General features: G+C 40.7%; 1 protein-coding gene across 1 annotated transcript in view; it reads right to left on the bottom strand.

Moving 5' to 3' along the window:
* The window catches only part of LOC124622212 (FAM172 family protein homolog CG10038), a 268,879-nt gene that overhangs the window by 103,750 nt on the left and 149,906 nt on the right, over positions 1–15,223 (bottom strand). The window lies entirely within an intron of this gene.

Genomic DNA, 15,223 nt, shown 5'->3' on the forward strand with positions numbered 1-15,223 from the left:
TGAACAGTACTAACTGAAACGTCGAAATGAGAGTAGGTTGACGTGGAGGCGGACAAAAATGTAGGTTCCCCAGTGCTGAGGCACACAAGATCTGCTTGGTGGAAGAGGTCAATCAATAGGGAGCCTCTCAGTCAAGGACATGGAGATCCCTAAAGCGGGTGGTGGGCACTGAAGTTCCCAACCAGAAAATAGGGGGGGGGGGATCTGACCAATTAGATGAAGGAGATTGGCTCTTGCCATTGGTGTGGATGATGGAATGTGTATGGTACAAAGAGAGAAGCTGTATCCAGAAAGGGAAAGACGTACAGTGATGGCTTGGAAGGAACTGTTTAAGGGGATTGGGTGATAATGGATAGTATCATGGAGAAGAATCATAAGTGATGTGTGTGTCGGAGTGCCATCAACAGAGGGGAAATCACACTAGACTGATTGGAAATGAGCGAATACAAAGCAATCGTGGGCATGTAGCTTTGTTTCCTGAAGAGAGAAGATGACTGGGGAGTAGTATCGACGACACGGAAGACGGCTGAGGGCGGTTACCGTTGGGTGGTGCTGCAGAAGAGACACACTGTGGCAGAGAAGGAGAGGAACTTTGTTTCTCTTGAGCCTTCTTGGAAGCAGGATGTTGATAAGAGGGAGGAGTTGATGGTTGTGAGGTCTGGGTATGTAAGAAATCTTCAAAAGTAGGCTCTTGTTTGGAAGCCTGGGCGACCGATTTTGGGACCCATGATTTAGCAGGAGCCGATGAAGGTTGAGCCTTAGAGTGAGAGGGTGATAGTGGGGAGGTTGAACAGTTGATCTTTGGGCTGGACAGTCTGACGACTGTGGCGTTAAAGGTGAGATCGCAAGTCTGTGTGTCTACCTCCTTAGTAGGTCAAGGAGAGGCGAGAACAGTGCTATATTTACCTGCTGGGAGCACAGTGGGCTTTCTACTGGTGAATAACTTATGAGCCGCAAAGGTAGACACCTTTTCTTTCACTTGAATTTTCTGAATAATTTGTTCATCTTTAAAGATAGGGAAAATCTCTAGAGGAAGCAGTGTGGTTGCCCATACAGTTGATGTAACAAGGTGATAGAAGTGGACAATCAGTCTCATGAGTATCTCCGCCCCATGTAACGGATATGGCCATACTGGAACATGACTGGCTGGGATGATTAAACCGCTGACACCAATAGCAACGTGTAGGGTTGGGGACGTAAGGGCAAACTGAAATGATTTCATATCCTGCTTTAATGTTGGATGGAAGTTGAACTCTGTCAAATGTCAAGAAGAGAGTATGGGTCAGTAGCAACTGTTTTCCAACCTGTTTCATGATGCGATGTACGGCCGTTATGCCCTGATCGGACAGGTAATTCTGAATGTCCTCATTGAATAATCCATCGAGTGATCTTGCATACACCACCCCACACATGATGAGTTTAACCTACGGTGTGCTTACACCCAGACAGGGAAGGTGTGTAGCAGTGGAGTTCGAAGCAATGTTTGTGCCTGGAGGGCACTGTTTGTTTCTAACAACAAGGTGCCGTTGCATAACCGGGAACAAGACTCAACAGGGCCTGCAATTGTGTCAACACCTTTCTGAATAATGGAAAGGTTGACTGTGGTGAAGCACTGACCTTTGTCACACCGAGAAACAACTAGAAACTTTGGCACTGATGGAAGAATTGTTCGTGGCTGAGACTGATCTAACTTTCTCTTGTAGGCAGAAGTTGTAAAAGTAGAGGAAATCATTGCGAAAGTATCCCTCACGATTACCGGTGTCTTCGATGGTGCACTCCTTCCTAAGGGGGGCCCTCTCAGAGGGCACTCCCACCTTAGATGATTGTCCACACCTCAAGTCGCAACTCCCGAGAAATGGACAGAGGGACCAATCGGCAAATTTGGAAGGCACCAGCTCGGGTAATCACCCCTCCCTGGGCCTGGACTTTACCACGGGGTATGTACGTGTCCTACTTGTCTACCTGGGATGGGGAATTACATGTTACCCCGTCGCCAGCTATGTGTGGGAACATGAGTCGGCCTTCAACGCACAGGGAGGAAAGTAAGAGAAAGGGAGGAACAAAGAAAAGGAAAGAAGAGAAGAGGTCTCAAACGCCACAGTGGAGAAGAAGGTTAAGAGAAGAATCAAGGAAAAGAGAAGGATGAAGTGAGGACAGAGATTTTCCAGTATAGAGCAAAAAGAAGAGAAACCACATCTTGCAGCCATAAGCATCTGTCTCCGGACATAGGCACCAAACAGACTACCAAAGAGAGGGAGAAGAGGAAGGGAAGCGGCGGGGAGGGGGGGGGGGGGAGGATCAGGGATGGGGAAGGATGTGGGAATGGAAGGTATGCAGCCCGGAAAGGAAAGAGAGCTGCACTAGCTCCGGGTCCTGTGCTTGCCACATACGTATCCACAAAGGAGTTCTGGACCCCTGGGGAAGGAGTGAAAAATCTGTTGCACCCTGTCAAATCTAAAATTATTGTAGGTCTCAATAACAACCAACCCTCCCTCTGTATGTTTGTTGGCGACACTCCTAGATCCAATAAATGCTGCTCTGCCCGTATGCCGAACAGCTTTGTCCTTCATGGACAAGTATGGTAGAGTTGTTCCAAGCATTCGGAAATATTAATAGCTGCAGGACAACCAGTGAAGTCAGAAACGACCGGAGCTTGAGCGCCTGTTTAGCCACAAGGAACCACCAACAAGCAGCTAATGGTGGCTTCCCTGACCTTGCACACAAGCTCAGTATAGGGCTCATCCTATAGGATCTTGTGGTCAATCTGATGCCCTCGTGGTGTATGGAGTCCAGCATCTTTAAATGTGTTGGTCATGCTGAGGCATAGACCGTACAACCATAATCAATAATCAATGCGGGATCGCACGTAACCCTTATAGGACAGCAGCAAGCAGGATCTATTTGCACTCCAGTTGTGTCAAATCTGGCTCGGAGGTGATCTCGCAAGCTGCAGTTAATGCTGTGTCCAATTCCCACACGGACAATGGGTGGTTATAGTCTTCAGTTGTAGTTGAACGCGAAAGGAAGACATTTCCTCTCCCAAACTTTCCAATGGGCATGAAAACCTGGAACCAGATTCATGGACGAGGTTACATCATTAAGGTACTGTACCATAGTGTTAGCGATATCTGCAAGATTACTTTCAGGACTCCATTGTCATGCATGGCAGCTAATGGATGTGACACCCTTTTCCAAAATATCTTCCTTACAGATTCCCTTACTGCAGTGGCAGAAGTTGGCAAATGAATCAACTTCAGAAACTCGTGCCATGATTGCTTCTTGCTCTTCTTCGTTGTCCATTGAGCTTTTGCTAGCCAAAAGGTTTGAAGGTTCTCTGCTGTTGGACTATGCTTGAACCTGTGCAGCACTGCCGAACTGTCCCGTATGGCACAACGATACTGATTGTTCCACCAAGGAACAGGCTGCCTTCTGTGGTAGCCTGATGATTAGGTATAGCTGCATTAGTGGCAGCATGGATTACATCAGTAATGTGCCCCACCCAGTTGTGGATGGTGTTCCTGTACTCAAGCACAGCCAGCTGGCTATAAAGTATCCAGCTTGCCTTGGATAGCATTCACTTGGGTGGTTTTCCACCACGATCTGTTCTGTGTAAAAGGCAGACAGTTGTCTGCCACCCCCATCTGACAGTCTGTGAGAGCAGGAGAGAAAACTCTCAAATCAATGATGCAGAATGTCCCTATTGCTGTGCAGAAATGTGTCGTTGTACCTGTATTCAGGAGACATGTAGTGTCAGATCGTAATACACTTTCAACTGCTCAACTCCTTGGGCAGGTGGATAGATTACCCCATGGAGTCTTACGGGTATTAAAAATCTCCTAAGAGCACAAACAGTGGAGGAAGCTGGTCAATCAGTTCGGAAAGTGCCTTGTCATCCAGTGGTCACTATGCCGGCAAGTAAAGGGAACATAAGGTTAGCTGAAAAGGACACAAAATGCACAATGACATCAACTGCCTATAGTGTGGCGATTAGGGCTATGGGTGAGGAGTCAAATGTGGCATGGATGAACTCTGACACACTTCCCTTAGCTCTGTCGTCATGAAGGTCATCTTTTTGATATACACTATAACCCCTTTACATGGGGGTACTGGCCTCCTTAAAATGTGTTCCCTGGACACACACACACACACACACACACACACACACACACACACAATAGTCTAGTCTAGTTTAGTCTAGTCTGTGTGAGGAACTTTAGTTCATCCTCATGAACTATGAAACCATTTAAATTTCTCTGCAGTATGTCCATTACCTATTAGTAAATTTTGTCTTCCCTTTCTCTTTGCACCTTTGTGGGGAGCACAAGGTCATTGGTGGTGGACTAGTTGAGCCAACTGGGACCACATCCATCACCAAATTCTCAATAGCAGCAGTAGCTGCTGATTTCACTGATGGTGCTTTCGGTACTGCTCTACTGGACTTTGACCTGGTCTATGTGATGGCTTTCCCTTGTTAGGCTGAAACACAGGAAGGACCCTGGATGGGTGTAGCAGTCGGCAGGTGGAACAGTTGCCGTTGGGGGCAATGGCTGTACATTATCAGTCAGAGAAGTTTGTGTAACTGAGTTTCTGGCAAGCACAGGGTTATTAGAGCCTGCCTGTCGGCATATGCAGCAACAGGAGCAAACATTGGTAGTGGCAGTTGCTACTTCCCTTTGAGTCATCACACTAGACTTAATTATGGGCTGTTTCACAGGTGGTGCAAATGAGGTAATGGATGATGGGGGCAGCATGGCTTTAAACAGTTGCTTTGCTTCTGCATATGACATGTGACATGTAACTTTTAAGTTCTTGACTTTGTTTTTGTCCATATAGATGGGGCACTCAGAACTTCAGACTGGATGTGAGTTAGAGCAGTTAACACATGCTGGTGGGGATGTACATTCCAAGCCTGGCTCATGAGCTGCTTGATCACAGTTCCCACAAGTAGCATAACCATTACATGCCACGGTAGTTTGACCAAATCTTTTATACTTGAAACACCCTATTGAATTTGGAAAAAAAAGGAGCAAACTGGTAAGTGTAAGAAACATGCTTTAATGTGGTTGGGCAGGTCTTGCATATTGGACGTTAGAATGAATGTAGTAGTTGTTTCAAGCTTTCCATTCACTGTGTCCTTCACATTTTGAACTTCCATAACACGTTTGTCTGCCCATTCCTATTGTAACTTCACACGTTACCATCCCCGTGGCTGGACTGTAAGGTTTTATGCAGTTCAACAATAACAGGGGATTTTCCCAGTGTTGTTGCTTTCAGAAGTTTCTGTACTTGCCCTTAAGTGGCTGTTTCACTCAACGATGAACCATTTTAAAGCCTTTTTTATTGACTTCAGGCCACTCATAATACCATTTACACCTCGGCAAAGCTACCCTCAGCCCTTTTAATATCACAAAAACATTTTGACACATGTGTGCCATGTTACTATAACTGATTCTGCATTTCTGATGAGTATGCTCAGGATAGGTACCCTCATGGTTTCTCTTGTTGGGATGGGTAAGAGTGCTCACCAGTGTCCCACCTGATCCACTGGGAGCATTCTTTGATGAATTAAGAGGCTCCATAGTCACCCCACAAGCAGTCAGGGAATGGATGTCCACCCATGAGACAGAGTTCTGCTTGCTTGGGTAAGCCTCATACAAACGAAGTGTGGCAGGTTCTCCCGAGGATGCCCATTTATGACTGTTCTGCTCAACAGTCATGCATCCCCTCAGCATGCATCACACCTTAGAATTGAGGGTTGTTTTTAGAGTGTTTTTACCATCCTCACGAACTAGGAAGTTGAGACAAGATCCCCGTCCCAGCGACACACAATATTCCACTGCTGCACCACACAGTAATCACTGAAGCATGCCCAGAAGTTACAATGACAAAATTGGCAGCACTCACCACTCCTCAGCTCGGATAACCTGGTTTTGCCAAGCCTGTACCCAACAAATGATTGCTAAGCCCCCTGAGTGATTGTTAAAGCCCTTGGTGACAGTTTTAGCTTTATTTTCCTTACTGCAAAGCCACTTCTATTTATTGCATCCATAACAGAAATTGACCACACAACAGGTAGTGCACTTTCTGCTTCTTCAACATAAAGAATAAGAGGCTGTGTCAATGATCACCTACAATGCGACATCGATATGTAAATAACCCCATGGTCCATGAGCTGTGTGAAGCTGGATGAACCTGACGGAAGCAGAGCCAATTTCATGTTTGAAAGTTTGACTTCTGAGTGGCAAGTTGCACTATCTAAGGAAAAGAGAACTTGGTGATTTCCTTTTTTCATTTTGGCATTGAAAGAGCCCAGCCACTCTTCCAAAGAATACTCACTATCCACGTCATTTTATTTCTTCGCCATGTGACTGGAAGCTTACTGATGTCTAGTTATTTACAACAATGGAGTTTTGATGCCTTTCTAATCACTAGTGGCTTCTCCATTTCAGTTAATATGTCAACAGATGGCAATATAGTGAGTCTTTCCTTGGGCATTTTTCCGCTAATGCACTACTCACCTCGAATTGCTACAGATTTTGAAGGCAGTGTGCATTAAAACAGTCCTGTTTCATTGGCACTGAACATGTCTTTCATGCCATAATTTGCAATTATGATTGTGCAGTATTGTCTTCCATCCGAAGTTACACTTTTCTTCACATCCTTATCTTCCCCATCCAATTCATTTCACATGATGATTTGTCTAGCTTTGAAACTGTCCAGCAATCCTGCGGATCCCAAGCTCTTTAGAAACTTTCAGAGCCTCACTCTGAAATGTGTGTCCAGACAAAGGTACGTTTTTGCTGTACTTACGAACAATTTCCACACTATCTCAGTATTTCTTCATATCCTGTCTTCTTTGCCTTTTGTTTTAATTGCCTGTTCCCTCACATCCATTCAACCCAAATCTTATTTGTGTTTCTTTAAGGTTTAAAAATTTGTGTTTTGCTGCATTTGAAACACAACTTTATTTCATGCACAGACATTTTGTCTTTCGCACTCTCCTCAGTTACCTTAATCTTTTCATCTTGACATTAAAGCTCTTCTGTCTATGTTTGCCTACTAGCAGATTTGTTTTTTGAGAGGGTCTGCCTTGAGCAAAACACACTTTCTTATTTTTCTTTTTATTCACCAGACAGGTTTCGCTGAAGTTAACGTATCATCAGTGGGTTTTATGTTATCTTCTATAAAACAGGAAGAATCTTCTTTACTACTAGCACACAGATAAATCTGAGTTTTATAAAGTCAATAATTACATATTTGAAAACCATGTATTCCTGATACACAGAACACAGAAGAGCATTAATAAGTAACAGCTGTCATTCAACATTTGCTGAATGCCTTATGGACGTGAAAAATAGTCCAACAAACATCAACACTGACCTGAAAATTCTCCAATCAGCAACAGCCCCTCACAAAAACTGATAATTGAAGAAAATTGTCAATTACAAAAAGTCATAGCCGAAGGAAAACAAGTAATAAATGAATGCACAGTTCTCTGCAAAGGAACTCTGGTTTCTGCCCTCAAAGAACTATCAGGCAACACGAAACCATTAATACCCCAAACCCCTTACAAACACAAACAAACACACAAAAACACACACACACACACACACACACACACACACACACACAATATTCCACATGGTATTAGTTAATGGTAGGCATAAACTTAACAAACACTGCTGTAAATTTTTGAAATAAATAACTGTTCTACATTAAGTTCTATATCGTTGCAGAATGATGACAAATCGTAAAACAAAAGAACTAAACTGATTTACATAAAACCCAGGAAATCCATAGCATGTGCTAACAAACTATTTATACATACAAAATTTCCTCCATTTTTCAAATATGTAAATACTGACTTTATGAAACTCAAATTACTTGTGTGTACTAAGAGTAAAAAGCATTTTTTTCTATTTTGTAGAAGATGACATAAAACCCACTGATGATGGCTTAACTTCAGTGAAACATGTCTGGGGAATAAAAAGAAAAATAAGATATTGTGTTTTGATCAAGGTGGACCCTCTCCAAAAACAAATCTTAATCTTTTTGTTAATTGTTAACAACACATACTTTTTGTTCGATCCCATGTGGTCATGTAGGGTTCTAAAAGTCAACTGAAACTGGCAGGAGATAATGTACATAGTGTATTTCTTTGGAATGCTTGACCTTGCCAGGTAAAATCATTGTTTAACGGAACAAGAATCATATTTTGCACATAACGGCATTGTCAGGGCTGTACAGTCTTTGTGGCAAAAGTAGTGTCTTATGTGAATAACTAAGGTGTACTCTAATACAGTAGTACCATACTGGCTTCCATTCTGCATTTTACAATGAATTATTATGTTCTAAAATTTGCTTTCCATTTCTGCTTTAAGCCTGATCTGCTTCATATGAAAAATTTGCATATAAAAGTGTACGAATGTGTTGTGAATAAAATATTTGTACGATTTGACCAGACCTGCGAATTATACACATTCTGCTTTGGTCAAGTTTTACAGTATAATGGCCAGTAACAAAAATACAAAACTGTGTATCATCACAAGCTTCTCATAAAAGGAAGTTCAAAGTGCTGTTGGATAAACTGATATTGGTGTACAATGGGTTCCTGAAGCATAACAATGTTCACTGGTTGAGCAGCAGCAATTTACTTCAAAGATTTGTGGATTGTTTGGTAGGAATCAGGCTGTTTTTACAAAGTGGGGGAAAAACTGAGACCAATTCACAGTTAATGGATGTTATGTGGCTTACAAAATTTCTGTTTTTTATGAACATATGCCAGCATATTATAGTGATTTGAACATAAAGTTTCAAGGCACAAAAAGAACAGTGATTGTTATGATAGATCTTATTTACACTTTTAAGGTTAAACTGTAAGTTTGTAATGATGATATTGCTTCCAATGACTATTTGTATTTCCCAAATTTGAAAAAAAACTACCAGCAATTTGGATTTAAACAAAAAATAAGACCAAGAAAAAGTCACTAAGGAATTTTCTCTGGAAATAGTCTTCAACTGAAGAATTTTCTTCGAGGTTTTGGGAGTTCAAACTGTTGTTGGAACACTAAAATTTATTACATATAAAGATGTGACTCCATTGGATAAAATGAACTTGTCTAGATTTGTTTGTTTGGTAACTCAAGAAACTGAAATGCAGCTGACTGAAACAAATTAGAAAAAACTATCAGGCAATAAGAGCAAAAATTTTGCCACTAAAATTATGGAAACTTGGAATCCAATTCCTGAGACATGTAGAAGAAGGTGATGGTTGCTAGCTTGACAATATTTTCGTCTACCTACTCCTGCGAGTCATTATTTTGTGAAATGCGTAACATTAAAGGCTCGCTAAGAGACTGTTCACGAGGTGACTTGAGTTCAGCTTGCATTCTGCTACAAGTTACAAAGTACACACACAATATAAATTACTGGCACTACATTTTCCACAGCAGAAATCATCTTTTTTTTTTTGTTAACTTGGATGAACTAAATATGTTTATTTTATGATTTCTATATGAAAGCTGTATTTCTGATTGCAAATAAAGAGTATTAATACGGAAGCAGTTACTTTCTTTTTTCATTAATCAGTAGAGCCCAGATTTGTATCTACTATCAAAACACACATGCATTTAAGCGTATGTCTAAATATGCAATAAATCAGTAAAAAAGAAAGAGTACTGTAATATGTGGTATCAAAATTTAGTTCTATGATGAGTATGATGGCATATCGTGGGCACATTAAACACTTCTTTGCAAAAAATGAGACACAGATCTACAAAGGTTTGCTACGCCTATAACGAGGTCTTTATTTTGATACTTTATGTGACTATATCTTTTTCTTATAATACATCTGCTTTGATGTCTGTATTATCTTCAATATTATGCAGTATGTCTTGTAATTAACTACAGCATAAACATTAAAGCTGCTTCTGATGGACTGATAAACTTTCATCCTAGAAGATACCCTTATTCCTTTAGTAATTTTATGGATTTTATGTACTATTTGGTCTAATTTGGATTACTATGGGGGGAGAACAACTTTCAAATAGGGTACGAATTTTAATAATAGTGTCATATTTTTTATTCTAGTTATGAGCACAGTATAGAGCACTCCAGTTCATGTCTTTCAGGAGTTTCCTAAAATGCTCAGTTATTTGGCATTCTGACTAGCCTCCTGAATTCAAGATTTTGTAGGTTTCATATTCTGATCAATATTAACATGCAACATAGGGAACTGCATGCCATTGTCTGAGGGATCACTGATTATTGATTCTGTAATATAATTTTGTTCACTAGAAATTTCTATAAAAAAATTATCAATGGCAATTTTTGAGCAATTACCTACCCTAATTGGGAAGTTTTCAGTATGAATTATGTTGAAAGATAATATTAACTGAATTTCCAATCAGTGATTGGCAAAACATGATAATAATATTATAAAGAAAACACTTCCTAGAGTTCGGCAAAAATTATATTTATTTGGTCATGAACTGGCTTTCAGATTTTCAGGCCATTTTTTAGTGACAGCTGAATGTCACAGAGATAAATATGATGTTGCAACTTACACAGATATTATTTTACAGAAAATACAAAAATGACAAAGTGTTTACACAGGAAAATATTACAATAATTACATTAACTAAAAAGTATAACAAATAATGAGAAATAAACAGCCATATGCTAAATTAACATGAATCCCACTGCTTCTATATTTTATCACTTATCCAAAATTTATAAAGACAGTGTTGCAATATGCCCACTAGTATCATCTCCTTCTGCTCCATGTTACTTACTAGTGATTTAAAGCATTTACAGAAAAAAAAAAAACCACAGCTACTGATACAGTAATCCCTCCAAGCTCCAGCATCCACACAGCCACAAACTTGTAGCTTTCCACTGAATGGTGCACCACCTCATATCTCTCCCACTTCCAAATTAGCCTTTCAATAAGACTGCAAACCATCGAACAGATCACTTCCAGCAATAACTATAGCCTGCCCTGATTGATAATATTATCTATTTATACTGTATAATCAGTATAAATAATAATTTATACTGATGATAAAATTGCACCACTTCTGTACACTGGCCAACTGCAGTCACTCAGTACTTACAAATCCTGGTACAAAATTTCACAGAATGGCAATATTTCAGATAACCTTCCAAAAAAGTAAAAATCTCACAACTCTAGATCTGCATTGTATATCACAAAGAACATACCAAAATTTTTATTTGATAGTAAAGACAAAATGCAACCCTTGACACAGTGTGTTGTATATAAAATCACCTGCAACCAATGTGAAAAAGTGTATATCGGTCAGTCAGGCTGAGATGTGGCAATTAGGTTATGTCAACCTGAGAGAAGCTGGTGATGAAGGAAGAAAGAAAGATACAACCTTTGCTGATAATATTTTCACAGAAAACCATCCATATGATGTAGGACGTGAAATTTTACATTCCATAAAAAAAGGCATAAAGATGACCCTACTGGAAATCAATAAACACATGACACAAAATGCCAGCCTAGTATTAAACGATCAGAATCAGTTTCCAGTCCCCCTCTCGTTAATTTAAGTTTTCATTACAGATACTAGATTCAAACTGTAAACCCATTTTATTTCTCATCATTTGTTATATGTATCTCCATATAAAAACTTTGTTTGCCCTTTTTAGTTAATATAATTATTGTAATATTTTCCTATGCAAACACTTCGTCAATTTTGTATCTTTTGTACAAATAATGTATGTGACATAAGAGTTGCACATTGTGTTTATCTGTTTGCCACGTTTAGTTGTCACCTGAAGATGGCCTGAGAAGCCGAAAGCTGGTTTGTGACCAAATAAATATAATTTTTCAGAACATTTGAAAGAGCTTTCCTTTATAATATTGTTGAATGATAATTCAATAGTATCATAAAGTTCTTACTGGGAGAGATTTTAATAAAATCTATACTAAAACTGCCAGAAACTTTTATTTCTTTAGTTTTACTGTTACCTAGGCCAACAGAGCTTCCAGATTATTTATGAGCACATTAAAATTATCTGCAGGTGCTCAGTATACACCTACTGTTGTAAAGGACTTCTTATGAAATTCTAATGCTGTTGCAAATGCTTCAATGCTGATGAACGTGGCAACTCCTCCTTCCTCCATTTCTGCTCTACAGATGAGATGCTACCTAAGTCCTATAACACATCTATACCAGTTGCCACATGATGTTCAGAGGGACACATTGAGTCAACTGGGTTTGATGACTTATTTAGAAAACCAAATAAGTAGTTACATCATTTTACTCATCCGTCTTCTAACATTTTGCTGCAATAAAGATAGCTGGAACTTCACAGTGACTGAGATATAAAATAAAATTTCTGGCAATTATCAAAAATATTCAACCAATAGCAGTTGGTATTGATGCAGTATGCTAGAATTATGTTCTTTAGTTTCTTTCTCAAACCGAACGTTTGTTTCAATTTTAACCTCTTATACAACTTTGTTTGCTTCTGTCCTCCCTACCTTAAAAAAGAAGCTGTTGCCCGAGAGTGCCTCCCTCCCCTCCCACCCCCACCCCCACCCTACCCCCCCACCAACCCCTCATGGTCTTCTGCTATTAATCCACCCTGTTTCCGCTTACCTTCCTCCTGAGGTGCAGGACATATCTAGTACAATCCCATCTATTGACTGAATCAACAAGAATCACACCAATATAACCCTGCAGCTGACATAAGCAGTCCTACTAACTCTAAATTTACTCTCCTGATGGAAGAGTTCAAATGAAGTCAGTCATGATGTCTCAGAATAGAAATCAGCTCAAAATTGGTACCTTTAAATACTGACACAATCTTTGCCCATGATCTCTGTTAATACAGTTGCCTGGTCCATTCACTATAACCAAGGTCTCTTCTTGGTTGAAGCCTTTACAAAGTGATCCTAAATCCTCAGTTACCTGACTCAAACAAGTACTAGGTGATTTTAACTCTAGCATGAGAACCAGCTAACAATTTTTTCCCTCTTTACTGACTCTCATACATTCTTACCATTTTATTTATTGCTGACAGTTTGGTGTGGTGTGTTTATAACTACGTCTGCCTGAGGTTAATGTGTACTCCAATTAGGAATACCAACAGTGTAGGAAAAGATTATTACTTACCATAAAGAACACACATCACAGTGTGGGAGACAAGAATGAGGAGGAGATGATATGACAGGGTGGAAACTGTTGGGTGGAGGGCGTGGGGTAGGTTGAGGCCGGGATAATTACGGGAGCTGAGAAAGTGTAGGACGGATAACTCCCATCTGCGCAGTTCAGAGAAGCTGGTGGTGGAGGGAAGGATCCAGATGGCTTGGGTAGTGAAGCAGCCATTGAAATCAAGTGTGCTATGTTCAGCTGCATGTTGTGCCACAGGGTGGTCTACTTTGCTCTTGGGCACAGTTTGGCAGTGGCTGTTCATCCTGGTGGACAGCTGATTGGTAGTTGTATCAATATAAAAGGCTGTGTAATGATTGCAGCCCTCTGCCAAAGAATCCACCGGTCTTTCCCCACTCATCTCCTTTTTTGTTCCTTTCTTCCTCCACCTCACTGCCCCACAGCCTCCTGACACTGCACCTGTTGGCAGTCTAGTCCCTGCATGCTCCACCAGGCAGTGTTCGCCTCTCTCCCTATGTGTACACTACTATCCCTTCCCCTTCTCCTTCCCCACCCCCTCCAGATTGCTGCTTGCAAGCCCATGTGATGCTGCATTCTGGCCCAAGATGCTGGAGTTCGTGGTCGTATGTGTGTGAGGAGTGGATACGTGTGTGTGTGTCTTTACTAATGAAGGCTGTCGCTGAAAGCTATGCTTGATATGTCTTCTTTACAGCATGTAGCAATCTATTTTTTCCTAGACTGTTGAGGTTAATGTGTTTCTACATTTTTTTCAAATTAAACACAAAGCTGCCACATGATGTTCTATCACTGTTCCTTCTATTAGCTGTGTCCACTTTGCATCTTTATTCTTATCCCTCCTTAATGTGACCAGGTTTATCTAATTCAGGCTGAAAAACAGTAGTTTCCCCCTACTGTTCCACTATCTTCCTACCTTTACTGTACATCCTACAAAATCACTGAAGAACATCATTTACTTCCCCAATTCCCATACCACTCCAGTCACCACAATGGAAAGATACTACAGCATCCATCACACTGTACCCCAGAATTAATAATTCTATGGCATTTTTCAATCATGTTAATACAATAATTCGGTAAAAAGATGTCAATTAATTCACTGAGCAACAAGCAAACCTATTTAAAATATTTAGCCTGTACACAACTTTATGCAAACGTAATACCTCTGCAAATTTTCTTAAACATGCCATGCAAGTGAGCCTTCAAGGGGAAGATATACAAATGAATCTGTGGCACAGCCATGGGCACTAGCATGGCACCTTTCTATGCTAACCAGTTTACAGGCCATCTAGAAGAAACCTTCCTATACTCCCGTAACTGTTGTCTGGTTCAGGTTCATTAATATCTTCATGATCTATAGCCAGGGCTGAGGTGTCTTTCTCCTCTCTCCTCCACAGACTCAACACCTTCTCCTCCTTTCACTTCACCTGATTTGTGTTACCCCAATGTGTCGCCTACCTGGACACTGAGCTGCACTTTTCCAATGGCTCCATCTATACTGCTGTCCATCAACAGTACCAGTGTATTAGAGCTGTTATCCCTTCCATACCAAAAAATCACCAACATGTAGTCTGACCACCTGTGGACAGCACTTATGAAGTGATGAGAAGCCCCTTGCCAAGTATGATGTATGTCTCGCTAAGGACTTCACACACAGTGTTTGTCACCCAAACCTGATCCACAGATGTGTGGGCATGACCAATGACCAGCTATCCTTCCCAACAAATGGCCCAGGGCCAAACTGTAGAGTAGAATTGGTGTGTCGAGCACATTATGCTGTGTTTCAATGGCTGCTTTATAACCTGTTCCATATGGATTATTCCTCCCAATGTCAGTTTTTCTCAAGTAAATAAACAAAGAGTTACCCCTCCAGCACATTCTTTGTTCCAGTAATCCTCCTGGCCTCACTCTCCATTAGCATCTTACCTCACATCCACCTCCATCACTGACTTCTCTCCCTCTGACCTGTCACCCTTCCCAATCCATTCTTCTACATCATTGTCATTATGTGTTGAATGGACTCACTGTTGCCTGTCTCGGTGTATCACACTCCTATCCTGTAC

The sequence above is a fragment of the Schistocerca americana genome, chromosome 7, assembly GCF_021461395.2.
Source record: "Schistocerca americana isolate TAMUIC-IGC-003095 chromosome 7, iqSchAmer2.1, whole genome shotgun sequence".
Taxonomy (NCBI): Eukaryota; Metazoa; Arthropoda; class Insecta; order Orthoptera; family Acrididae; genus Schistocerca; species Schistocerca americana.